The 27,313-nt window shown below is 51.1% G+C and overlaps 1 protein-coding gene across 2 annotated transcripts in view; it reads left to right on the top strand.

Annotated features, from left to right (window-relative positions):
- Positions 1 to 519: 519 nt before the first annotated feature.
- The window catches only part of ELMSAN1 (ELM2 and Myb/SANT domain containing 1), a 67,254-nt gene continuing 40,460 nt past the window's right edge, over positions 520 to 27,313 (top strand). Inside the window, exon 1 of one of the 2 annotated variants that reach the window (XM_029237309.1) lies at positions 520 to 713. The gene's annotated coding sequence lies outside the window, so the exon portion shown is untranslated. Of the gene's footprint in view, positions 714 to 26,224; positions 26,393 to 27,313 lie in introns of those variants that run through there. The other variant, XM_029237310.1, reaches the window with a different exon arrangement.

Below are 27,313 nucleotides of genomic sequence, written 5' to 3'. Positions count from 1 at the left end.
GAGACCTGTGAGTTGACTGTAAAGGAGGAGGTGGAAATCGCGGGGGAGGATTAGAACAGAAACTATTTTTCAGCCCCAACTTGGGCGCTGAAATAGCCCCCTGAAGTCATAAACGCTGAACGTCCTGTTCCCTTATAATTAGTGGAAATGACGAAGGACAAGTGTGCAGATCTTTTGAGGGAATGTGGGAAGAGGAGACCCGCGTTTTAAGGCCCAGCTTAGGCATTATTTGGTGGGAAACAAAAACAAAGCAAAAACAAACACAGAGCACTGTGCTTTCCAACAGGACCTTCTAGCAGCAACACCAAACTGAAAAACTTTCTCCTTCCCCATCCTTTGTTTTTCCCGGAACCCCAGCTCTGGGTCCCTGAACCCCAACACCATCTTTCAGATACAGCCTGAGAGCAGCCTCGACCGCACTTCTTCGGCGCGGAAACCACCCTGCTGGAGCGAGCCTCCCCCAGAGGGGTGCAGGCTCGGCGGACTGCAGTCCGCTTCCCCCCGCAGCCGAGGGCGCGCAGAGCCGGGGGCGCGGGCGGCTGCAGGGCCCGGCGCGCCACCGCGCGAGCTGCTGGGTCACGGCCCGGGCCGCGCCACCCGTTCAGCGAGGAAGTGACGACTGCGCCGTCCCGAGAGCAACAAAGTTTGAGTCTGCGGGCCTTGCTCGCCTGCGCCCCGCGCCCCTCCGAGCGGCGCCGGGATCCGGCGCGCAGGTAAGCCGCGGAGCTCGGCAGCCCCTCCGCAGCCGGGGCGCCGACGCGGTGCCCGGAAACGTTCGGGGCAGGGGCTTGGCCGCGCGGGGGGGGATGTGGCGGAACGGGTAGGGCCGGTTGCGCGGGGCTTGCGTGCGAGGGGCGCTGCAGGGAGGGAGCTCGGCGGCCGGGATCCGGGCCCCGGGCTGCGCCCCTGTGGTCGCCGGTTTGTCGCGGGACTTAAACCAGCCAGGGCTGCAGCCGGGCCGCTCCGGGCGCCGTTGGCTAGCGGAGGGGTGCAGGGAAGGGGCCTCCCGTGTCCTGCGTCCGAGGCTAGTCCTCCGCCCGGCGCCCCCCATCGCGACAGGCTGGGCGCAGCGGTCCCCCAGTTCCCGCCCGGTGCTTCCCAAGGAAGCGTGGTCTTCCTCTTCGTAGCCCTTGCCGAGGTCGCAGGAAGGAAGTTAAAGGAACTTTCCCCCGATTTTTCTTAGCTTGGCCTGACAATGACGAAGAGCAGAGCAACTCGGAAGTTTGGGAAAACCTACGCATTTCCAAAATGCAAAACCAGAATTGCCCCAAGCCCCCTTTGAACAAATCCCTCTGACTCCCCCACCCTTTCTCCTCCCACACCACGTCCCGAGCCTGACAGTAATCACTAAGGCCTAACACTTTGCAATTTAGCCGTAAAAGCTGTCAGCGCACCCACCTACATATGTGAGTGTTTTCTATATAAAACTTCAAAACCCGCTTCCAGTGGACTCTTTGAGGCATCTCACTCTTCTCTGTTTTCGAAAACTGCTAGGGCTGCAGGAATGTGCTTGGGAACTTTGATGGTGGTTCCCGCCGCCCTCGGTAGCCTCGTGGAGCAGGCTTTTTTTTTTTTTTTTTAAGAACGGCTGAGAAGCTTATGACATCCCTGCATAGTAACTTGGGACTGGCGGGGCGGGCGGGTGGCGCCCTAGTTCCCTGGCTTGGAGTCTTCAACTGTAGCAGCAGCTGTGGCGGCGGCGGCGGCGGCGGCGGCGGCGGCGGCGGCGGCGGGGACGCGTTGGTGTGTGCAGGAATGTACGTCCGTGCCGTGAAGACTCCTTTGACATGGGATGTCTAGAAGTTGAATGGTGCAGTTCCTAGCAGCAGCTTCCTGGCGGCCTGTGATTACAGCGTGATTGCACAGTCAGGCATTGTTGGCGTGGATGTTTATACACAGGCTATTGTGCAAGACCTCGGGGGCAGAGAACAAAATGCAGATTTGCATTGCAGATGCCCAGGACAGATCTGGGTCTGAGCTGCAGTCACCAAGTTCTTTTTGGCCTTTCACCTTAGCTAGGTGATTTATTTCCTCATTTATCCCTAAAACTCGGACAATTTGCCAAACGCCAGAGAAGTGAAGTGGACCCGGGAGGGCAGGATCTTTTCACTTCCACCTCTGGCAGCCTGAAAACTACCCCAGGAACTGTACCTTTATTTGTGCCTGTAGAAAATGTGGGATGATGTCAGCAGGAAAAGGAGATGGGAGATGGCTATCAACATCCCTAAACGGGAAAGCAGTTTGAATTAGCAAAATTGCATGGCAGCTGGATTGAGGCCTGGTTGCAAAGAGGACACGTCAGACGTGTGACTGTGCTGGTGAGCTAGACTTTGAGCCTTGAAGTGTCAGCTGCAGAAACTTAGTAGGTGGGTCCTAATTCCTTCATTGTGTTCTGGGCAAAGGGAAGAGTGCTGGGGCTTTAGGCTGTGTGTCTGTGCCAGTGTCGGGGGCGAGGGTCCGAGGGGGTGGGGGTGGGGGGGGAGGCAGAGGAGTGACTCATGTTCATTTTCTCCAGAGGAACTCCCCCACCCCCTTCCTGAGCAAGGCCTGCTGCACAGGCCAGGGTGGGTGTCCTCACACCTCCTGAACTGCTGTGCTGCAGGAAGGGAGCTAAGCCTTCAAGTGTGGAAAGAAGGCAAACAGGTTCTCCTTGAGGGCCTCAGAGGTGGCTAACTGTAGTAGAGGGATTTAAAACACAGTCAAAAACATGTACAGGATGCATGCTGGGTCATTCTTCCCACATGCCAAATCTCAGCCCCCTCTCTCCCTGCCGTAGGTAGAGACTCTGCCAGAGTAGCACTCAGCCCTGCTAAGGGGACTGTGTGACTCGGCAGCAGGTACCGATGGCCTGGCACACCAGAGCTTCCCCATGCCTGGCCTTCTCCCCAGCCTAGTAACAGAGTTTCACCTGGTGGGAAAATGCTGTTTTGCAACCTCATGCCAGCTGCGTGTCACGGGCACAGTGACCATTTGTCAAACCAAAACATTAGGGCATATTCCCTGGCAGACACCTATGTGCTTCCAGAGACTCAAGGAAAAGCATGTGAAATCAGGACGTTTCTGGAAAGTCTGGGACTTCATACACAGTTGCCACAGGGGAATGAGGGTTAGAGCAAAAACACCACAGAAGTAGGGGTTCCCATGAGTTGCACAACCCCTTGTTTTGGGTACATTTGGGTTTTCAGTGAACTTGACTGTCAAGGTCCTGGTCAGCTGTATCACCTGACCATGGCTGCTTTAGTAAGAGCCTGCTGGTACCCAGAACTAGTCTAGAGGGGCGGGGAGGGGAGCATTCCCTTCTGACTCCAGCGGAAAGACAGCTTTGAGTTTGCAATCTTTTGTGTTCATGTAGACTGTGCAGAGACTAAAAGTGCCCAAAGGCCCCAGGGAGTGTGGGCAGGAGAGCAGGGGAGAGGGACCCCTAGAAAAGGCCAAAGAAGGAAGCACTCAGACCCCACCCCCCACCCCCCAGAATTGTGGGGCCACCTGGAGCAGTTGCCCGTCCATGTCATCAGTTCAGCCTGGTTGATTTTTTTGCATAACTCATGCATGCCCTTCCCTTGGCTTGCTCAGCTTTGCCTCTGTATTCACAGAACTTGCCCTGCAGTTGTACCCAGCCCAGTTTAAGACCGGAAATTTAATCCTGACTTCCTCTTCCACCTTACATAAATGCTGATTTATGGCCTAAAGTTACTGCCCAGTTCATGGCCCCAGAGCAGCCCTGCCTACTGCCTCACTGTGCACAAGTAGGAACAATATAGAAAAAGCTCTGAATCAAAATGTGACCGATTTTTAAAAATCATTTTTATTGTTTTAAGAGGAGAAACTATTTGGGTAGTTAGGAAGCTCCCAGCAACTTTGACAAAAACTCCAAGGCTCCACTGAGAGAGGCAGATGGCAAAGTCCTCTGCAAGGGGATGGTCTTAGTATGGAGGCCTTTTATGCTCTCCGGGCCCAGTATTTATATTTCTGTTCATCTACCTCCTCCCAGCTGCCTCCCTACACCGCAGTTCCATGTTTTGACATCACAACTAACCTCCAAAAAAGGAGGCAGAACACCTCCAGCCAAAAGAGGGCATTCCAGACTCTGAAGAAAGTGCTGCAGTTTTCCAGATGCCTGGCAGTTCTGTCCTGCAAATTTGTTTCCTTCTTTAAAATGAGACCCCCTTCATTTCTCATTCTCACTGAAGCATCTCTTTGTGAGACCCTTCAACCTTTTTTTTCTTTGTCTACATGACACAGGGCAGTGCTTTACGACTTTCTCTCTCAAGTGCCACTTGAAATACACACAGGTCTTTGAAAAAGTCTGGGATAAAGGGCTCCTCTGTAATCTCACTTAAAATGCCTGTTTGCAAGGGTCAGCCTCCTGCTCAGCAACCTTCAGTGGCTCCCCACTGTCTGCACAGTAAGGATCAAACTTCTAGGATGGCAGTCAGGGCCTCCCACACAGGGGTCTGGCCTCCACTGCTCTCCTGCCCTAGCCCTTTGCTCTGACCTGGTGACCCACTCTGTGTGTTTGTCCACACTGCTTGTGGCAAGCATTCCTACCTTTCATGCTTCCCCGGAAGTCTGGAACGCCTCGTCTTTCCTCTCTCCTACTTGGCTCAGTCTTGCTCTCCTTTTTAGCCCTATTCATGTTGCCCTCCTTAAGAATGTCCCCTGTTCCACCCTGTGGGCCTCTCCCTGGAACTCCAGTAACATCCACTGGGGGCCCCTGATGAAGAATCCTTGAAACTTGGTCTAAAGGATTTTCAGCTTCTCCTTTGGACCATAGCTCCGATCATACCCTTCATTTAGCTTCTTAAATGTGCTTTTGGGTGGATCAGTGTTATCACTTTTCAACTAAACTGGAAGTCCTTGTTTTATGTATCTTTGTATTCCCAGCCCCGGGGTTCCTGGTGAATGTTGGATGATGAGGAAGATGCAGCAGATGCAGTGGCCTTCAGATATTGTTGGCTGTGCATAGGCACACACCCAAGCCAAGCGCCAAGGACCATGGTTCCCAGTCTTTTTTTTTGGCCGGGGGGGGGGGGGTGTTATTTATTTATTTATTAACATCTTTATTGGAGTTTAGTTTCTGCTGTATCACGAAGTGAGTCAGCTATACGTATACATATATCCCAATTGGTTCCCAGTCTTTATTCTGAACATTTACCCAGCCCTGCCTCCTTCTGCCTGTTGGCCTCTCTCTGGGGCCTCCTAGCTTTGTACCTCTTGTTCAGCTTCTTTTCCAGCACCTCTTCCCCCTGGTTGCTAGACAGTGTCTGTCCAGCTTCAGCACTGGCTCCTCCTTGTCTTTATTTGGGCCTAGTTGATCTGCCCCAGGATGTCCTAAGCCTGAGCACTGGCTCTTTGGGGAGAGCATCCATTACCTGGGTTCCTCCAAGGGAACCAGACTGATAGAAGGAGGTAGGGCCAACTGTCAGACACACTTGTGAGGAAGGCAAAGAGATGCTTCCTGGTTGACCATAGCTTTGATTTGCCCAAATAGGTATTGACTTATAAAACTAGGCTAAACCATAAAACTGAGTCTTGGGGAGATCCTTGCTAAACCCTAACATCAGGTTTAACTAGGAAGATTCTGTTGTCTCCACCCAGTTCTCATGCTAGCAATCTCAACCTTGCCATATAAGCTAGATTCTTTCTTTTTTAATTGAGATATAATTCACATGCTATAAAATGCACCCTACACACTAAATTCCTTAAAAAAGATTTTTTTAAAATAAAATCTGGTAGATTCTTTTTTCCCCAGTTTTCTTCTCAGAAAGGTAATATACAACCCAATTGCCCATCAACAAATGAATGGATAAAGATGTGGTATATGCATACAATGGAATATTACTCAGCCATAAAAAAGAATGAAATTCTGCCATTTGCAGCAACATGGATGGACCTAGAGAATATTATGCCCAGTGAAATAACTCTGGCAGAGAAAAACAAATACTGTATGATACCACTTATATATGGAATATGAAAAATAATACAAATGAAGGTATATGCAAAACAAAAACAGACTCACAGACATAGAAAACAAACTAGTGGTTACCAAAGGGGAGAGAAAAGTGAGGGGGACAAGTTAGGGGTATGGGATTAAGAGATATAAACCACTATGTATGAGATAGATAAGCAACAGGGGTATATTATATAGCACAGGGAACTATAGCTGTTACCTTGTAATAACTTAATGGAGTATAATCTGTAAAAATACTGAATCAGTATGCTATACACCTGAAATTAATAAAATACTGTAAATCAACTATACTTCAATTTTTAAAAAACAGGTAATACATATCTGTAGTTCAAAATTCAAAAGATGTAAGTTATACAGTGTAAAGTAAGTCTCAAAAATAATTTCAATATAGACAATAGATTACTATACAGATATATACATACGTATAAAAATGCAATGGAATTAGAAAAATAAATGTGTATTTTAACCTTGAGGGAAGGAAGACCTTCTTAAGAAAGAGACAAAACAGAACTTATAAGAAAATACTGATAAATTTGATAACATAATCCTTTGGAAAAATAAATTTTCCATCCTCTATTGTTCCCCATTTCTTCATTCTGTCAGTGTCCCTGTCTTAGGCAACTACAGTTTGTCATTTTTCAGCTATGCTTCCAGATGTAGCTTTTGCACATAGAAGAAAGTATGAATCTATAAACAAATGCTGGCATACTCTACACAGCATTCTGCATTCTGTGTTTTTCATTTTTAATGTGTCTTGGAAGTTATTCTATATCAGTGCTCATAGAGCCACCTCATTTTTTCCATTGGCTAAATTGTATTCCACCGTATGAAAATGCCATCAATTATTTAACTAGTCTACTACTGAAGAACGTTTGGGCTGTTCCCAGTCTTTTGCTATTACATACAATGTTGCAGTTAATATGTTGAATTCACTTTTAATTGAAAATTCTTGATGAACATAAAAGGGGTGAAGCTGGGATTTACCTAGAAAGCTTTCTGAAAAATTATGCATAAACTGCACTTAATAAACCAATAGAATCTGCTGTTTCACAAAATAATCAATTTTTAGAACTGTAGAACCTTCTATAACTTTTAGGACCTTAGGGACTGCTATCATCCCGCCTCTCTTTTTGTTTTTTATTGGATTTTTCTGGCTGCATTGGGTTTTTGTTGCTGCACGGGTTGTTTTTCTCTAGTTGCGGTTGCACGGGCTTCTCACTGCAGTGGCCTCTCTTGTTGAGGAGCACGGGCTCTAGGCACGCGGGCTTCAGTAGTTGTGGTGCACGGCCTTAGTTGCTTCGCGGCATGTGGGATCTTCCTGGACCAGGGATCGAACTCGTGTCCCCTGCATTGGCAGGTGGATTCTTAACCACTGTGCCACCAGGGAAGTCCCCCGCCTCTGTTTTATAGTAACTGCAGTAACAGCATCTCAGAGAATTTAAATCTGGGAAGGGAACCTACAGTAACTCACTTTTAACTAAGGGTCAGAGACGATAATTGACTTCTCTAAGGTCACACAGCTGCAAAATGGAAGGGTCAGGCACAAACCCCACATTCCATTTCTTTTCACCATCTTGCATTGATCATCTTAGTCATCACAGTCATCAGTTCCAGCCTATTTGTAAACCAAGGATTTTGTTTACAATTCCATCTCTTTAGTTTCCTTAAGGCAGTACACAAAGATTTGAAAAGAAGAAACTTGACAAAAAACAAAACCAAAAACCAGGGTTGGAGTGAGGTCTTTAAGAAGAGGGATGCTAGAAGGCCCAGGAACACAGACTTAGCACCCCTTGGGCAGCCAGTTAACACAAGGCTAACTGTCCTCACTGGGCATTTACAGAAGAGCTGCAGTGCTCTCAGCACTGCATGTGGCACAACAAGGGGTGCAAAGCAGGGTCCCACTTGCCCCTTCTCTCCAGGAGGCTGACAGTCAGCTTCTGAGATAGGTTGTAGTCAGAGGGAAAAACAGACTCAGGGTGGATTAGTCACTTAAGAACGGAATTTGGTGGAGTTGCATTTTCTGGGGGTCAGGTTCTAAAGTCAGTGTGTAAAGTGAAAAATAAGAATATAATCAAGATTAACCTTGAAAGTCCCTTAGGAGGGCACCAGGTAGGCGGCAGACATACTGGCTCTTGATACTTAGATTCATCTTAGGCTGTTCCTCTAGTTCTGGAAGAAGTTGCAGTTTCCAAGGTCAAGCAGCAGATGAAGTGTCTTGAATTTGGGGGCTCTGTAGTATGAAATATGTGTGTGTTCAAATACTACAGTCTCACTCAGCATGCTGAGATACTTATACTGTGATATTCCGCAGGCAGCAGGCAGCAGGCTCAGGGCTCTTAGCCCGTGCTCACCCCTGAATAGATGGAGGGTTTATAAGTTAGGAAATGACCATAGGACGTTAAGCAAAAAAGGCTCTTTGAACAGGTGAGCAGGGTGCAACGGAGAGATCCATGGAGTGGGTTTTAACTGCAGGATTGCAGAGGAAGGACTTATGCTTGGGGTGACCTGTCATTGCTGTGGGGCTGGGCGAGGGCAGTGCCATGTGGAGCAGACACTTTTCTCTGCTCTAAGGCCCTAGCCCTCCACATCCGCTCTCCTCTCCCCTTCCCCTGCTTCCCTTCCCCAGCCTCCCTATTGCAGGCCATTGTAAGGGGCCTGCAAGGAATCTACCTCATGAGTCTGTGTCTACTTCCTCTGTGGCCTCCCAGTAGCATGTGCTTTGGGACAACTTAGGAGCCAAATCCACTCCCCGATCCCCACTTCCACTTGCACTAGAGGTGGGGAAAGGCTCAGGATTTCCTCCAAGGAGCCTGGCTACCCAGCTGGCATTTAGGATCTGAATTCCCAGTTATGGAGAAAAAGAAACCTGGCCACAGCAGTAGCAGTGGAACCCTGCCCATCATTGTTTATAGAGTGCTTTCCCCCACATTCTTCCTTCTTTTACTCACTCATGCTATATGCATTTTTTGAGTCCCTACTGTGTGCTTAGCTCTGTGCTAGGTACTGGGGATGCCTCCCCCTTCAAGGTGTTCACGGTCTGTGAGGGAGACAGACACACACAAAAGCCAAGAGCCATTAGTGCCACGGATGTCAATGTGAAACTGTTCAGGGGTCTGCAGGGCTCAGATTCTGCCAGGCCAGAGGAGAGAGGACCGTTAGGAAAGGTCTAGGACGGCCCCAGTGCCTTGCATGGTCCCTGTGCTCAGGGAAGCCTGGGGAATTAATGAATAAGAGGCTTTCTGGAGAAAGTGGTGTGTGAGCCAAGTCCTGAGAAGCGAGTAGGCGTCCACCAGGTGGCAAAGGGGGTCAGGGCATTCTAGGCACAGGGAGCAGCTCAGGCAGGGCCTGGAGTGGAGGCGTGACACAACACGGTCTTCTCCAGCAGCTGCAAGCAGCGGGTGTGATGGAGCACGTGTAGGAGGGGGTGCAGAAAGGACAGACAGGGGCCAGGTCACGGGCCAGCCATTTGTGTCAGTGGAGAGATTTAGACCTTACTCTGAGGGCACTGGGGAGCCACTGAGGACTGATTGTGTGTGTGTGTGTGTGTGTGTGAGGGTGAGAGAGGATCAGATTTTCTTTTTAAAAGGTTACTCAGTGTGATGTGGAGGATTGACTGGAGCTGGGGAAAAATGGGCAGTAAAGAGACCAGTGAGGAGGTCATTGCAGGAGGTCACTGTGGTCCCTGGGGTGAGATGGAGGAGTCTGAGCCAGAGCGGTGGGGGAGGGAGAAGCTGGATTAGGAAGGTGTCGAGGGAGTTGGGTTGACAGGCTTTGAGGACCAACCAAATGAATAGAGCAAGGGAGAAGTTGAAGTGTTTCCTTAGGTTTCTGCTTGAAACAAACAAGGAGGAGCAGCTTTGAGGGAAGAGACAATGAGTCTAATTTTGTACATGTTGAGTTGGAGGTGCCTCCGGGACACCCAAGAAAGCAGCTCTAGTGGGCAGTTGGACATATGGGTCTGGGGCAGGAGACTCCCCCAAGGGATGGCAATGGGCAGCACTGCCCCCTCCACGAACTCTAACCAAGCTACCCCAAATAAACATCATTTAAGTAAAAATGATTACTTACTGTACAGCTACAGCTTCCAAGACAAGTTCCAGACAAACCCAATTACCTCCCAGTAGCCCCCTCTGTCTGTCAGACACTCTGGAACAGACACTTGGGAATCACCAGAACACAGAAGGTGGTTGGAGCTTGGGGAGCTGATGGCATCACCCATGGAGAGCATGCAGTAGGAGGCAAGGGGATCACCGTTTAAGGGGTACGGTACTAGGCAAGTCAGCAACGGAGACCAGGAAGGAACCAATGGTGAGGAAGGAAGAAAACCAGGAAAGCATGATGTCATAGATGTCAAAGGAGGAGGGAGCTTTGCATTTTATAACAGGGACCATGGTTTTGTGCACCTAGTACAGCACATGGCACATGGCAAGTTTTCCATAAGTCTTTATTAAATTGAGTTGAAATTTATCAACTGTTAATCATTGGGGACGTCAAGAAAGAGAGGACTGAAAAGAATGATTGACTTAGGAATTAGAAGGTTCCTGGGTCTTTGCCATGGGTGGGGACTTCTCATTTGATTTAACCTCCCTGAGAAATAGGTGCTGCAGGTGTCACCAGGTGCCCCAGGGTTGGAGTGACATGTGCAAGTTCTAGAATGCAGGTTTCTTGACTCCAAGTCCACCTTTCCCTGAACTGATGGGGAAATAGGGAAGAGTCCAAGGGAGTGATAATGCTTTTAATTTCTGATATTAATGCCCCAAATTGGGACATCTGGTTAGAACCAGAGGCAGGATGAATTGTTATATTCAGCATTTACGTCATTTGTTCATATTTGTGATTATTAGGTGGCTGTGATCCTCTCAGATGTGTATTTAGATGAGACTCTTTTCCCGGAGGGAAAGATAGAAGCTTGAGCCTAGGTGTTGTCTCGGGGGGGTGGGGGGGCAGTGCAGAGGAGTCAGTGTAGAGGTAGAAGGACATGCTGGGGTAGTCTAGGTCTTTGGTCTGCAAACAGCAGAAGCTGACTCTGGCTAAATTAATGAGAAAAGGAATGTACTGGAAGGATATCTGGTGACTCACTGAATGTCCTGGAAATCTGGAGACTGAGGCTCAGAAATCAAGTCAGGACCTGTGGGAAGTTGGGTAGCTGAAACCAAAGACAAGGTGATGATGCCACTGGCCTGGCATCACCGGTGCCTGCTAACCTGACTGCTGCCACCACCTCCAGAATGAATTTTGAACTCTCCCTGATTCTTTGTGTCACTCAATCCACAGGCAGAGCCCAGGCTGAGCATCTGGTTGGCCAGCTTAGGTCACATGCTCATGTTCTCACAGATTCTGGAGGTTACAGCTTCCCCAGTTGCAGGTGGAACTCTCCCTCCCACAAGGACTCACAATGCCAGGTTCCTTAAACCTGGGGACAGGTACGCATGCCAGGTGGACAAGTGTCCACCATAGAAGCCAGAGCCCGTTCTAGCCCTCAGACTGGGATGACTGGGCAGTGCTGGACATGAGGTGGAGATGGGGCATCCCCCATAGGCCACTGAAAATATCCACGTTTTGATCTTAATCTTTTTGGACATCTTTCTGAATCCTTTAGCCTCCAGCTAAACTTTAGGATTCTTTTTTTTTAAATATAAATATATTTATTTATTTATGGCTGCGTTGGGTCTTCGCTGCTATGCGCGGGCTTTCTCCAGTTGCGGTGAGAGGGGGCTACTCTTCGTTGCGGTGCGCGGGCTTCTCATTGCGGTGGCTTCTCTTGTTGCGGAGCACGGGCTCTAGGCACGTGGGCTTCAGTAGTTGCAGCACGTGGGCTCAGTAGTTGTGGCCCGTTGCCTCTAGAGTGCAGGCTCAGTAGTTGTGGGACACGGGCTTAGTTGCTCGACGGCATTGGGATCTTCCCGGACCAGGGCTCGAACCCGTGTCCCTTGCATTGGCAGGAGGATTCTTAGCCATTGAGCCACCAGGGAAGTCCTAGGATTCTTATATGCTCTGTAGATCTGAGCATTTCATCAGCAGTTGGATTTTTCCTCTGGAATTTGAAGGATTCCAGTGGAAAAGAGAGCTCATCCTAGCATCTGGATCCTCCCTGCACATCTGATTCCACTTGGAAAACTTCAGCGCTGCCTTGTAAGGACAGAGGCCAGAGCTTGGCTCTCTCTGGCTAAAAGGCAGCTACAGTACAAATTCTGTTTCTCCTCTGGGGTTGGGCAAGACCCACAGGGCCGTGAGGTGTTTGGGAGGTGCTACCTTGCTTTTGACTGGGGTTTGGCTTCAGGCTTGGTGCCGAAGTTGTCCAAAGTGACAGGAGTAGGTTCTTCTCACGTTCTAAAGATGTCAACCTGGTGGAGATGTCCTATCCAATATCCTGCCTGAGAGAGAGCTAAAGGAGGTAGGGCTTCATCTGCCTGGGGCTGTCAGCATTGCCAGTCGCATCCCTGCCCAGTTTCCTCATCCAAACAAGAGGGTGTTTGTTCGGTGAGCACCAGCTCCCTTCTTGCCCTTAGATCCTCTGGTTATAGCTCTTTGACATCAGGGCACCTTGACTGAAATCTTGGCCATTCAGTTCCAATAACCTTAGACGAAGGAATTAATTTGCTTTAAAGAGAAAAATGCAGTTTTGAACTTCTGGACTCATGGCTGTGGTGGCTACCAGCATTTCAAGGGTCTTTTCCACTGGTGCCTGTTAGTGGGGAGCTGCTGCCTCCACGAAGCTGAGTGTGTCAAGGGCTGGGTTCTTGCACCCCGGACTGGAGGTAATTCCTGAGGCTGAGGCCTGCTCACCAATGTGGGGTCAGGGTGACCCCCGGGAAGGACGGAGCAGGAGTGTTCCTAGCCAGTGCTGGCTCTGGCACAGTTTGCACTGATTTGCCCATTTTTGTCCAGATGACATAGAATCGTGTTGAGAACAACACGGAAGCGGAAAAGATGTCTTGGAAGGATCTGAGCTATTTTTACTAAAACACAGCTTTGATCACGTCACCCCTCTTAAAAACCTTTGAGGGCTGCCCAAGTCCTGCAGGAGGAACCTCACATTCCTCAGAAAGGCCCCCAAGGCCCTGAGAGCCCCAGCCCACCTCTCCACCTCCTTTCCTGCCTCTCCCCCTTCCCTAGCGCCGCCCTCTATGTTCCCTCCGCTCCTCCGCGCTCCTCCAGGCCTCTGTGCCTTGTGCATTGTTGTTCCCCCTGCCTGGAGCCGTCCTCCCTGCCCTTTTCCTGGCAGAAGCCCACAGAACCGGTCAGAAGTCACCTGCTTCCTTGCTGCCTTCCTGAGCTGCCACCTTAGCGTTTCTGCAATCGACCTTCCCCACAGGAGGATGCTGGCATCAGCTGCAGGTGTGCCTGGCTCCTCCCTGGCCTAGCACTGTGCCTGGCACACAGTAGGTGTCCCGTGATGGGACCGGAAGGGCGGCCTGAGGGGATGTGAGGGCGTAGGGGCAGGCCCAGGACCTGGCCTCGGTCAGGGGACACGTGTGATTGGTGAGCTGACAGCCTCCCTTTGCACCTGCTGGTGGAGCTGCTGCCTTGGTGGCTTTGCTGTTTCTCTGAACCTGAGGGAGACCCTGGTGAGGGTGGGAAGGGGATTTAGGGCCACAAAGCCCGGCACCTGGGTCCCCCTCACCCTGAGGAGGCATCTATGGTGAGGAGCTGGTTTAAAGGTGGCAGAGACTTTCCTCCCCATCAGCCCAACCCCTGAAGAGGGCTAAACACCAGCTGCCCTTGGAGGACCCCTTAGTGTCCATGCCTGGCATTGTCTGCTGGCTTTGCACAGAGAAGGAACTAGGGAGAACGAGTCAGCACAGCATGAGAGGAGGCACTGAGGCTCTAAAGTGGAAAGCCCTGTTCAGCCGAGTGACCGTCAGGACAGGCTGTGGCTCTTTCTGTTGGAGGAAGAGGGGCACCCACCTGACAATGACTGCAGGATGCAGCAGGAGCCCCAAAGCAGGCACTTGGGGTCTCAGTTTGTCTATAAAATGAGACACTTACACCACATGTGGTTCTTTCCTGCTCAGAAATTCCCCAAGCCTGTGAACGGAGCCTGGCAGGCAGTGTCTTTACGGTGCCTCACAGTGGGACCTGTGTTACCTCACAAGAACCTTCCTGGTGTGGAATAGTTACCCGGGGTCTGCATGCCACCTAGAGAGAGCCGTGGAGGAGCATATTTCCCACCATTTCTGATGAGGTGGACTTTCTTTCTTCAGAGATTTTCTTTCTCAAAGTTGAACCCACACATGCATGGGCCTACTTGACCACTGTGAGTGCATGGCCTCTGTTGTTTGCAAAATATGTTTCCAGACCAGGAATCACATCGTATTTCTAAGATCTCTTTTAGGAACCCATTGAAGTGTGTCTTTGTTCTTGGCCCTTGGAAGATCAACTCAGAGGAAACTTGAGTGGTGGGGTGGGTTTGATGTCCTAGGGAGGTGTTGGCCCGTTTTGGGAGGGATCTGTTTTGGGATCTGCCTTTGTTTCTGCCTCCAGGGGGCCTGCTCCCTCCTCCTGTCCAACTCAGTCCTCCACCTTCCTACTCACATCTCTGTCCTCCTTCCTCATCCCTCCCCAGCAAATCAATGGAGCTACCTCCAAGCCATCCTACCTTGCTTGGTAGGATTGGGAGGTGTCAGGAAAACTACTTTTGAAAAAGATAGTCCAGGTAACTCACATAGAACAATATATTTTTTAAATGTAAAACTTGAAGCTATAAAAAATGTTAATTTCCTTTTACGTACTAGTATTACTCTTGGGAATTTATTCTAAGGAAATAATTCTAGAAAGGAAAAGAGCTATACGCACAAAGATATTTATAGCAACGTTGTTTAAAATAGCAAAAAACTGTAAACAGCCTGAATGTTCCACATGGCTGTATAATTTGTGATACCTAGACTCAGTGGAATATTGTGCCACTGTTAAATTAATATGAAGATGATATTAATTCATGCGAAAGTGCCGAAGAATTTTGGTGAAAAAGTGGCTTCTGTTTTAACAGGCAACTTGCACATACGCTTGATGAGTGCATAAAAACTGATTCCATTGGCTATGGTATAAATTGGCATAAGGTAAATACAAGATTCAGGTGAAGTGGTTATGAGTGGAGTATTTGTGTGTTTGAAATTGCTTTCCATATATACTTTTATATAATACTTTAATATATATTATCTAATATATATTAATATAGTTGACTATATTATACCTTTAAAACATTTCTATTATATATTAGTATACTCTACTTATATAATAAATACATGTATATACTTATATATTATATACTTAATAAAACCTTAACTTATCAACATCTTTGGATCTGGGTGGGAAGGAGGCCAGGGGGAGGAACTCCAAGCCTCCCATCTGTTACCACCTGAAAGAAGGAACTGCTGTGTCTTATCAGCCCCCTGCACTGCAGGGGCTGGAGAGTTCAGATTGGCTGAGCCTGACTTCATAGGTTGGCTAACTACATAACTTCGGGGCTCCCAGTGGACTCGACCTGATGCAGGCGACCCTCAAGTGGCCTCAGAGCCCCAGATGATTGTTTGCACCTGGGTTTCTAGGGAACCAGCCCAGTGAGTACATGTGGCCCTGAGGCTCTGTCTCTAAGCCGCCCACTCACCTCGAGGCTGCCAGGTCCTGCTGGCCCAGCCGCAGGGGGAGGCAGATTCTCTCTTCTGTAGTTCACACAGGCAGTGGGGAGGGTGTGCTTTGCAAAATGACCTCCTGCACAGTGTTGCACAGATTCATTATAGTATTGAAACTTAGAGTTGCCCTTTAGCCAGCCTCATGAAACCCCCCACATTCATCCAGCCTACCTCTGGCTTGGCCTGCAGGGCCCTCTGACCCCTCTCATCTTGCCATGAGCTGTGCTGGGACTTGCAGCTGCAGGTGTGGCCTGTGGCTGAGCAGCTGACTGTCTTCTGACCGCCTTCTGACCACCTTGTATCTCTGGCATCACAGAACCTTGGGACACCTAGTGCACGGCCTTCTCACCCATCACTCCCCCTTTGGGTTGCCTCCCTGTGTGTAGCCTTTTCTTCTTAGTGGGGAACTTTCTTGTCACGTGGAGTATCTGTTGGAGGGCCCATGATCATTCTTTCCCTGTGACTAGCACAGTCCAAGGCAGGAAATGGAGACTCCGTGTGTTGCTTGGCGTCCCGAAGTGGGTGGAGCTGGAGAGCCCTGGGCAGACCTCGAGCGGGCAGGTTGGAGCCTGCTAACACAGAAGCCACCGCAACAGAACGTGTGGAGAGATGGGTTATCGCAAGCACATATCCGCTAAAGCCAAACTCCAGAACTGTCAAAGATTTGGAGTTTGTTGTTCCAGGATCAGACTGAAATAGGGCCTTGTGGCTGGCGGTTTGCCAGAGTCAGAGAGAAACTGGAGAGCGTGTTGGGCACAGGGCTTCCTTGGATACTCATGAAGGGTACTCAGGCCGGTTTCATGTCTTCCATGACATGCAGGCTTGTGCGTGGGTTTGGAGGCAGGGGTGGGGAATATCCATGTGCTTTCCTAGAATATCGTGTTCATTCCTAGATGCCGTGGTCCCATCCTCACCCTCTACGGTGACCGCCAGCCAGCTCCAACGGGATCATTGCTGGTGGTGTATTAACTGACACAGAATCTAAGTAACATGCTGTCTTCCTGAGCCCAGGACCCAGCAATAACTTCTCGTCTCAGTTCCCTAATTTATAGACCACGTGCGTGCCCCAGGGTTGTCAGCAGCTCAGTTTCTTGAAGCTTGAAACACATTTCCATAGAAACAATGCTATAAATGGTAGTTGAGTTCCTAGGCTAGCCCACAAAGAGCCCTAGTGTCACCTACGAAGTTGCTGAAATAAGGTATTAGTAAAATTGAGAGCGCAAATGCAGCAGTAAGAGTTAGCACCCGGGACGTTGGAGGTTAAATGGTGTGGGTTTATTTGTGTAACTTTGTTTCTTTGGTGGAGGTGTCTTTCAGAGCCCTTCTGACAAGGGAAGCTCTGGGGCCCTCCCCCTACCTACAGTCATAACCCCTCCTCTCCCAGTTTACATTCCTTCTTCCTTCCTCGTCTAGCCAGGGCCCTGAGCCTACCTGCCCCCGGGACCAGGGCTGGGGTGTTTTTATTATGAGGAAATCCTGTTCAAAGGCCTTTACATCGTCAGTATCATCATCATTATTTAAACCATCTTGATCAACTTAACATAATAAACATTACACCTTAGCAATTTGCATTGTTCAGAATTCTCTCCTGATTGCTGCTAATGTTCCTATGGAAGTTTTAACATAGTTGATAAGTCCACCTCTACTATTTTTTGTACCGATTTTGTCCCTTAACATGAGTTCATCAAATGGTTTCATCAGATTGTTTCCATATGTCAGTCCTTTCCTATTTCATTCTGTTAACATACCATTCTGTAATCTGAATGGAGTTCCATTTGGGGGGGTGTCTATATATAGGTGCTATGAGCATCGTTTATAAAAACTCCTTGGTGGTGCTATTTTATTTTATTTTATAAATTTATTTATTTTTTTTATTTGGCTGTGTTGGGTCTTCCTTTCTGTGCGAGGGCTTTCTCTAGTTGCGGCGAGCGGGGGCCACTTTTCATTGCGCTGCGCGGGCCTCTCACTGTCAAGGCCTCTCTTGTTGTGGAGCACAGGCTCCAGACGTGCAGGCCCAGTAGCTATGGCTCATGGGCCCAGTTGCTCCGCGGCATGTGGGATCTTCCCAGACCAGGGCTCGAACCCGCGTCCCCTGCATTGGCAGGCAGACTCTCAACCACTGTGCCACCAGGGAAGCCCGGTGGTGCTATTTTAAGTTGTTTTCGTGGGATCTGGTTCCCTGACCATAATTACCTGATGGAGTCTTAAACTCTTGCAACACAACGCAAATCACATTCTAGAAAGATTTGAACAGTTTATAGTGGTACAGCAATATACGTGCAGCTGTTTCCTGATGACCCTGCCAACAGTTTTCTTGTTTAATTTATTTACTTACTGTCACGTTGACTCTGGCCGTAATGGGCCCTTAATGATGTTCTAATCTGCATATCTTAAATTGCTGCTGCGACTGTACATTTTTCCGCCTGATGAGTTACTGCTTGTCCTTCCTTATGTGTCAAACGGTGCTCATCTTCTGTGACTGCGGAGCCTCCCCACATACATGTATCTCCTTGAACCACTTTCCTGTTGGGAAGTGCAAAGTCCTGCCTTCCTCCCTCCCTCCCTGGCTGGGGCCCCGCCCCTTGAGCTGCGCTAGCGCCTCTCCACACCTGCCTGGTTCACCACCTCCGCCATTCCCTCCATCACCTGCAGCCCTCGGAACTGACTGGGACGGATGCTCTCGGTGGGGCCGGCTGGGGCTGGGAGGGACCAACAGTGGGGGCCCTGTGATGGAGGCAAAGGTGCCAGGCAGGGGCTTGCCTGAGTGGTTCTGAAATAGGTTCATGAAGTGATCTCCTTGGAGGGAGGCCGCGCTGGGAGATTCTGGGAGGAGCCACAGGCTGTGAGGGCTGGAGAGGGCACAGGAGTTCATCTGGTCTAAGGGTCACCCACTCAAAGGCCTGTGGGGAACAGGGGGGATCTCAATAACAGGGGCTGGCTGGGTGCAAGAAAACAGCACAAATGAGATGAGAAACAATAGTGACCCAAGGCCTAGAAAAGGGTGGAATCTGTGGAAAGTTGGAATGTGTGCGTGCCATCACAGTGCCACTCCCCTCCTGAAGCCACTCCCCTTGTGCTGCTACGTAGCTCCACCTGCGAGAAGGAGGGCCCAATGTGGCCAGTGTTCCAATTTCTTTCATGACAAACCAGAAATCCCGATTTTTAGCTTAAACCTCCTGATTTAAATAAATGGTGAAAATGAATTTAATTCAATTAAAATAAAATACATGAGATGGGTCAAATACAGTGTATCTGGGAATGAGAATGGCCTGTGAGCCTCCAATCTGTACCGCCTCATTATTTGACGTTTTTTCTGGGAAAATACAGGCCCAGGGAGGTATCCTCATATAGCCGAGAGAAGGACTCAGAGAGCCCAGAGGTCAAATACCATCTGTCTGACCTTGGAAGAGCTGTTTAACCTTTCTGAACCTCAGCTTCCTTATCTATAAAATGAGGATAATGGCTTCCTCTCAGGGCACTCACTGGGTGGACCCATTGGGCTCGCATCATGTCAAGCATTTAGTAGATGCTCAGTAAATGTGTTGATAGGTCCCGCCTGGGGTCATCCAGAAAATCAGAGGAAGAACTAGGCTTAGAACGTCACTTTCCTGACTCCCAGTCCAGAGCTTGTTCCACATCACATTGGCCTGCGTTCATGGGAATTTCCAGAGGTGTTTGGACACAGGGGTCCTTCTGGTCCCTGGGCAAATGCAGGTCACTTTATGAGAGCTTGCCTGACAGCTACTGAGCTCAGGTAATGGGGACTTAGCTCTGTGGACTTTGCCTTGCAGTCCCCAGAACCCAGGAGATCCAGTCTCAGTAGTAGTAGTAGTAGTAGTAGTAGTAGTAGTAATACCATACAGGGAATTCCCTGGCGGTCCAGTGGTTAGGACCCGGTGCTTTCACTGCCGGAGCCTTGGTTCGATCCCTGGTCGAGGAACTAAGATCCCGCAAGCTGTGTGGCACGGCCAAAAATAATAATAATACCATACACCACTGAACCTAAGAAGCCAATGATTATAAAATGACCATTATTTTATTTACAACTATGAAAAAGAAAATGCTGCTAATTAAACCTTGATGTGCTATCAATGGTAAGATGCATCCTCACTTCAGAGATATTAAAATGTGCATCTTAGAATGGAAGAAACAGAGTACTAATAAAAGTAGTGATAATAATACTTACATTTTATTGCCTACCTCAGAATTCCACAAATGTTATTTGTGCATTTATCAACAAGCACTTACTAAGCTCCCAGCATGTGCAGGCACTACGTAGGCACCAGGGATACAAGGTGACTAAGATCTAGGCTGTGCCCTTCAGAAGCTCTGAACCTAGTAGGGAGATGGTGCAGGAAGCAGCTGTAGAGCAAGGTGTAGGGGATGGAGTCAAGATAAACAGACCGTGCCATGGGAGTTAGGAGAGAGAGTGGCTGGTCTCATCTTTAGGGACAGAGACCAAGACAGTTCGGGGTGCCTGGGATTGATTTAAGTTCTCCCAGGAGGCAGGAAGTGAGGGAAGCAGATTTGGGCTGGGGAAGAAGCTAAGCAAGGAGGGATGTGTTGCAGCTGGAGCTAGCTTCTGCCAGATACCACAGGGAGCCCTGCAATAGGAACTGCATCACCACAGATTTGATCCCACCTTTCTTTTGGACCCACCCCTCTCCACCCACCCCCCGTTTGGCTGCAGTGCTCTCTCCTAGCAAAGGCTCCCTTTGAGCCCCCTCACAGGGGCAGCTGTGAGCCCTTAGCAGTCAACACTCACAGTAGCTGGGAGTCAATATTAGCAGCAGCTGCCCTCACAGTGCACCAACCTGGTTAAGGGGCTCTGGAAGGGCTCCAGCAGTGTACACTGCAGTGGCCGTGCTCTGCTTGGAGGAGTCAAGGAAGGCTTCCTGGAAGAGCTGCCATTAAGCTTAAGTCAGGACCAGGGTATGGCAGGTTTACCTGTGGATGAAAGTGGGGGGAGGAGGAGCACGTGTGAGAGAGCAGGCATCTTGGGGAACTTCAGGTTGTTAGGCTATGTAGGCCTGGGGCTGGGAAGTAGGGCAGAGCCAGATCATTCCAGAACTGCAAGTGCCTAACAGTCTGGCTAACAGTCTCAACTTTTTGCAGTAGATGATGGGAGGTATTGAAAAGGGATGTGATCACTCTGATGGCAGTGTGGGTGATAGGTGTGCAAGACTAGAAGATCAGTTAGGAGATGAGAAAAAATGGGAGTCAATACTTAGGAAGACTTAACGTACGCCAGGCACTGTTTTAAGCTCTTATTATCCCCTTCTTGCACATGAGAAAACCAGGTGGTTAAGAAACTTGCTCAACGTCATCAAGCTAGTGTGAGCCAAGAATTGGACTCAGGTCTCAGCCTGTGCTCTTAACCTGGACATTCCCATGAATATGAATTTTGGCTTCTAGTCCAAGGCGCATCATTTGTATTTGTTTTCATTTAAAAATAATGCCTTAGGGAGCTTCCCTGGTGGCGCAGTGGTTGGGGGTCCACCTGCCGATGCAGAGGACGCGGGTTCGTGCCCCGGACCGGGAGGATCTCGCGTGCCGCGGAGTGGCTGGGCCTGTGGGCCGTGGCCGCTGGGCCTGCGCGTCTGGAGCCTGTGCTCCGCAACGGGAGAGGCCACGGCGGTGAGAGGCCCACGTACTGCAAAAAAAAAAAAAAATAATGCCTTAAAGCATGCCCAGTGCACACCCTGGATCTCGGAGGGCCCGTTCCTCCTGGCCCACAAACACAAGGTAGGGAGGCTGAGCTCCAGAAATCAGATCGTGAAGGAGTCTGTCCTGGGGTTCTGCAGGGGACGTGGGACTGTGCTGAAACGAGGCCTTCGGGAAGCTGGCAGCTCTGGTTCTGTGAAGAAAGGGTGTTTCTGTCCCCGAGGCCCTGCCGGCCCACCCTCCGTGGTGGCCACACCCGTTTTGTCCTTCTCCCTATCCCCAGCCAGACGTCTCTCCTAGAGTGACAGCAGCAACTGGGGACATCTGCAGAAGTTCCCTCTTAGGCTTGACAAAGGCACTCAGAACCTGGCCCAGGCCTTCGAGAGAGGGAGGTGGAGGCGGGGGTAGGAGGGCCACGGGATGAGGACAGCTGTAGGCTGCTGCGGCAGGCACGGCCCTGCCCCGGAGCAGGTGAGGTGACAGTGAACTCAGGCGGAGGGCCTCCTGGGTTTTCATGGGTAAAAGAGAAGACAGTGCAGGGACTTCTCAGCACACGGTGGCTTAACTTCACAGCTGGGGTTTTGAGCTCCCTGCTCCCTCAGAAAGGACGTGGCAAAAAAGGGGTGAAGAGAAGGCACAGGCATCAAAGGAGCGTCCCTGTTCGGGCTGGGAGGGCACACAGTGGAAAAGCTTGGAGGGAAGGACATAAAGAGCAGGGACTGAGCAGAAGCCTTGGAGAGACACCTGGATGGGACATTGAGTCAGTGTTGGAAAGAGTCTCTCTGAGAAGAGCCCAGCATAGGGTCACCCTGAGGCTGATGGGGGTGGACCTGGGGTCCTTTCAGAGGAAAAAGAATCTTGACTGGACTAGGTTTTTGAAAGGGAGAAGCTAGTATTGGGAGAAGGGGATGTAGGGTAAAACAGTAAAAAAAAAAAAAATTGTCACCTCGTATAGGTACATAGCATGATAAAGCAGTTTTCTTGTCCTTGTGATTCTCCAAAGTCCCGAGAAAGTAGGCATTCTTTTATTGTTTGTGTAGCAAATACAGTACATCTCCTAGGGAGCCAAAATGCAAGACTTGGAGAAGGTAAGTGTCAACTTTCCTAAGATCACACAGTGGGTTGGCTTTAGTTAGGCAGGACCCAAACTCAGTCCTGGTTCCCTGCTCTTTCTACAACCTTGTCTTTCTTCTGTTTTAAGGTCTGTTTTAATTAGATCCTAGAGGTAGTACCTTTATTCTGAAAAGGGAAATGACAACAGGGACACAAGGAACATAAGGGACATAAGGAACCCAGCATTGTGGACTTGGGATTTCCTCAAAGGTATTTGTACCCCCTATTCCCCACATTCCTGTAAAGGTTGGTTATTCACTTAAACACACCATGTGTGCTGGCCTTGATGGAAAGTCCTGACAGAGAAAGGACAATGGAAAAAGGACAGGAAAGCAGGCATGGGGTTTGGGGTGAAGAAAACTCCTCTTTTTTTTTTTTTTTTTTTTTTTTGGCGGTACACGGGCTGCTCACTGTTGTGGCCTCTCCCGTTGCGGAGCACAGGCTCCGGACACGCAGGCTCAGCGGCCATGGCTCACGGGCCCAGCCGCTCTGCGGCATGTGGGATCTTCCCGGACCGGGGCACGAACCCATGTCCCCTGCATCGGCAGGCGGACTCTCAACCACTGCGCCACCAGGGAAGCCCAAAAACTCCTCTTTTAAATCGTGAATGATGAAAGCAGAAAGTTAGAGGCAGTGGATGGGTGGTGAGAACCTGGCTTCCTTGGAAGCTTTGGTTTTTTTCCTCTTAAAAACAGCTTTATTGGGATATAATTCACATAGCACAGAATTCACCCTTGGAAGCTTCTTAATGGTCTCAAGTTGTCCCAGAAGTGGATGCTGACGATGACCACTCAGGGCAGTGAGGGATCACTCTGAGTGGAGTCCAGAGAGCTGATGCCATTCTAGGAAGCCTCTCTAATGCCATATTCTACTGTCACTGGGACCCAGAGTTTGAAATCCTGTCTAGGGTGCTTTGCTTCCTGGAGTGTTTCTCAGCAGATGCACTCCCTGGGAACTGGAGCTCTGTACCTCTCTCTTTTCTGCAGTTTGTAAAGAAGCTTGCTGGTGGAGAAAAGTCTGCTGTGTGGGTAAGGTCCCTGGAACACCTTTTTTTTTTTCTTACCCAAAAGGCACCCTTCTTAGCTGCCTCTGTAGGAGGGGCTGGAGCTTCTAAAACCAAAACTTTCACTTCACATGTCAGTGATTCTGCACTGTCATATCTGCAGCAAAACTGACCTCCAGGGCTTTCCTGGAAGAGCTGCAGCTTTCTTTATACACCCTCAGCTGCCTGCCTTTGGGAGGGAGACTTCTCCTGCCAGGCAGGGGCCATCTGGGACAGTCTTGGGCCCTCCTCCCCTACACACGCATATGCCGTTTCTCCTCCCTCTCTTCCTTTGTGAGCATGAGCTGCTCCAAGATGAGCAGGGCTGTTCCAGGTCAATGACTTCTGTTTCTCATGCATCCTGCCACCTACCTCTGCTCCCTGCGCTGCTTCCTGGGCCTGGCCCAGCATCCCGGCGTGGGACAGAGAGGGAGTCCTGGCGGGACAAGGCTGAGGAGTGCCCTTTGGAGCAGCTCCCACTTGTTCCCTGGAGGCTAGGCTCTGGCTTCATGGTGGCAGGCTCTTCTAGAAATGTGCTCCCCTGCCAGGGTTCTGCTTGGTGGGGAACATTCCTGGGCTTGTCTACACTGGCTGTCGGGGGACTTGCTCTGGACTGGCTCGAGGCCAGCTCTGGGGACCAGGCCCAAGGGGGAGGTCAGGATGGCTGCAGGTTTGCAGAGAAGTGCAGACCAGGTGGCTTTGCTTTTGCTTCCCTCACTTGGATGGGGTGTCAGTGGGAAGGAAAAAAATCAGACAAATGGAAGAAACAAAAAGGTTTTACACAGAACCTCTGCCAGGAGTCCTGAGAGTCCAGCCTCTACTTGGGGGCCAGCATGCCTGAGCGTCCCAGTCCCTCAATTGCTCACTGCCTTCCTCTAGGGGAGATGGGAAGAGGACCAGAGAGATGACAGACTACTGGCTTGCCTTGTGGTCTTGTGCAAGTCACTCAACCTTTCTGAACCTCAATGTTTGCATCCATAAAATGAGCAGGATGAAACTCTCTCACACACAGGCTTGTTCAGTAGGCTGTGTGTGGGGACATCCTTCGAGAATTGTCAGGAACAATACTGTCAGAGCAGATGCTAAATCCGAGAGCCTGGGCTTTTCTTTGTTGGAGGTCGTTTCCCTGGCTCCTCCATTCACTTTTTACAATCACAGAATCGTGGATTTTAAACTGGAAGGAATTTTAAAAGGTCATCCGGTCCAGTCCCCTGGCATAATTATCTTTATTTTGCAAATGAGACTAAGTTGTCATTACTGTGACATTTCTGTCATACCATGGTGCAGATAAGCCCGTTTCCTCCTGGGTAAGGTGAGAGCTCCAGATGCACATAGGTGCTCCCGCCAGTGAAGGGATGGAGGAGGACAGGAAGGTCATGCCCCTTAGAAGCAAGTGTGGGGTTCTGAAGGTTTCTAGTCAGAAGGTACCAGTGTCATCTCTGTCATCCACTGGGGGCAGGGGGAGGGGCACGGTGGGGAAGGTCCTTGCCCTGCAGGTTCAGAGGGACCGTGAGAATCACATTCTGCTGCCCCTCCCCTTCCCCCTGAGAAAGCAAGGGATGCACCTGCTTCTCAGGACTGGCCACAGGGGAAAAGCAGCTGCCAGGACACAGTGTATTCTTCAGTGGTTTTTCCTTCAAAGAAGAATCTCCTTCTGACCCACCTCCTTGGGGAAGAGAAAAAACAAAAACAAAAACAAATGAAAGGAACTAGGAAAAAAGGGCTCCCTCCCCAGGACTTTCTCCTGGCCCTGGAGCCTCATGGTATGTGGGGGCCAGCAAGAACCTCCTGAGTAGCAGAAAGGTTTCCCATCTTCCCGCCAGTTAAGGAGGCATCAGGGGATGGTAGGGAAGGTAGGCGAAATATAGGCATGCAGTCAAAAGCTGCCTAACTTGGGCCTCAGTTGCTAGAATTAAACCAAGGAGCTTTTCACACCTAAGTAATCAAGACATGGGTCTTTTATAGGGGCTGGGAGCAGTTTCTCAATAACCTTAACACCACTAGGATGCTGATAAGCCAAACAGTGAAGCTTGGGGAGACTGTTAATGAAGTGCCTTGGAGAGGATTAAGCATGCTTTACCGTATCCAAAACGAGAGTTTTCTTTGTGGAAGAAAGCGACTTGTGTCCTCCCCAACATCACACACATACTTTCCTGGCAGGCCCGCTGGGTTTCCAAACATTTCGTCACCGTCTCGTCCTGACCTTGGTGTGAAAGGAACGAGCCGCGTGGCCTGTTGGTTCCAGCAAAGCCATCGGGGGCGCCGGCCTGGGCTGGGGGAGGGTGGCGACTGACTTAGGAGTGGAGGTGAAGTCTGCTGGAAATCCCCAGCCTGGGCAGCCGCCGGAGGTTTAAAGACGCCTTCTCCGGCCTTATTTGGTCTCAGGAAGTGGGCGGCGCCGGGCCTGCTGGCTGAGAGGCAGACCCGAGACAGTTGTGCTGATGAAGTGGTAGAGCTGGTTCCTGCTCGCCGCCGTGCCGCGCGCGCCGGCCCGCTGCTGGGCGCTCCGCGCTCCCAGCCCCGAGTTGTGCAATCCTTTGTAGCACGCCAGAGAGTCCTCCTCCTTCGCTGTTGCCTCTCGCCCTCTCTCTCTTTTTTTTTCAAGCTGTGAGCTCAACCGATGAGTCAGAGCAGTGCAATCCTGACACTGCATCGGAGGACTGGGGGGTGACACGGAGGGAGGGAGAGCGATCGCGAGGCGGACACCACGGGCGCGGGGTGCGCCGAGGCTCCTGTGCCGGGAGCGAGGGGTGACAGCCCGCGCGTCCCGCCCGGGCCCTGCCAGCAAACTTCCCGGCCTCGGGAGGCGCGAGCTGGCGGAAATTCTGCGAGCGTCGCGGGGAGGCGGCGGCGCCTGTTTGTTTTTAAAATCGGGAGTGCGTGCAGGCGGCTGGAGCCTGGGAGGCGACCGAAGGCGGCGGCCCGCGGCGGAAAGGGGACAGCCGATGCCGGAGCTCGGGTAGGAGCAGGGTAAGTGGGGCTGTTGGGCCGGCGGCCGAGGCCTGCACGCGGCTCGGCGCAGAGCCCGACCTGGCTGCGGCGGCCAAGGGACCCCGGGCTGCGCGCAAGCAGTGGCGGCTGGGGGCGCGGGCTGCAGCTCTGCAGGCGCGGCCCGGAACGGGGGCGCGGAGCCACGGGGGGCGCGGCGCGGCAACTTCTGCTGCCCGAGCGGCCGTGGTGGTGGGGGGGGGCGCGCTTGTGTACGTGCGTTTGCCGCCCTGCCGCCCGCCCCCTCGGCGGCCCGCACCCCCCGCCCGCAAGTGCCTGTGCAGAGCCAACCCGCCGTGTTTGTGCAGCTACGCAGCTCGCGCGCGTCCCCCGCCCACCCAGGCGCGGCCCCGGCAGGAAAACCCTCCCAAGCCACCCGCCCCGTGGCGGTAGCGGCGGCTCCTCCTCCGCCTGAGCGAAACGTGGTGTCCGCCGGGACCGGCTTGCGTGACCGAGCCTGGGTCCGGGAGGTACAGGAGGGTCTCGCGAGCTGCGGGAACTTGGTGCGGGAGCCCTTTCCTTTTCCCGTGTGCACCCGAGAGCGGACGTGGAAACTGCACGCGCGCCCGGAGTTTGGGGGACAGAGGTGCAGGGGTGGCAGGGAACCGGGGCCAGTGCAGCTGAGGCCTAAGCTGGAGTGTTTAGGGCGGGCGGACCGGCCTCACCCCGCGCACCCCGGCGCTGCCGGCTGCTGGCGCACCTCAGACCTGTCATCCTTCGCCCAACCCCTCACGCCCCGTGCAGCCGCGGCCTGCGGAGTTCTCCCGCCGCCTCACCTTGTGCTGCGTTTGGTGGTGCCTGTGCGGAACTCGGGAGCCCGGGTTTTTTTTCTGGAGCCTGCGTAAGGCCGGCTTGGTGGCGGTAGTCATACCCCCCCTTACAACTCACACATCCAGGAGCGTG

This window comes from Monodon monoceros, unplaced genomic scaffold, assembly GCF_005190385.1.
Source record: "Monodon monoceros isolate NGI ecotype Baffin Bay Population unplaced genomic scaffold, NGI_Narwhal_1 Super_Scaffold_21, whole genome shotgun sequence".
NCBI classification, from domain to species: Eukaryota; Metazoa; Chordata; class Mammalia; order Artiodactyla; family Monodontidae; genus Monodon; species Monodon monoceros.
This window is presented reverse-complemented; position numbering and strand designations above follow the sequence as displayed.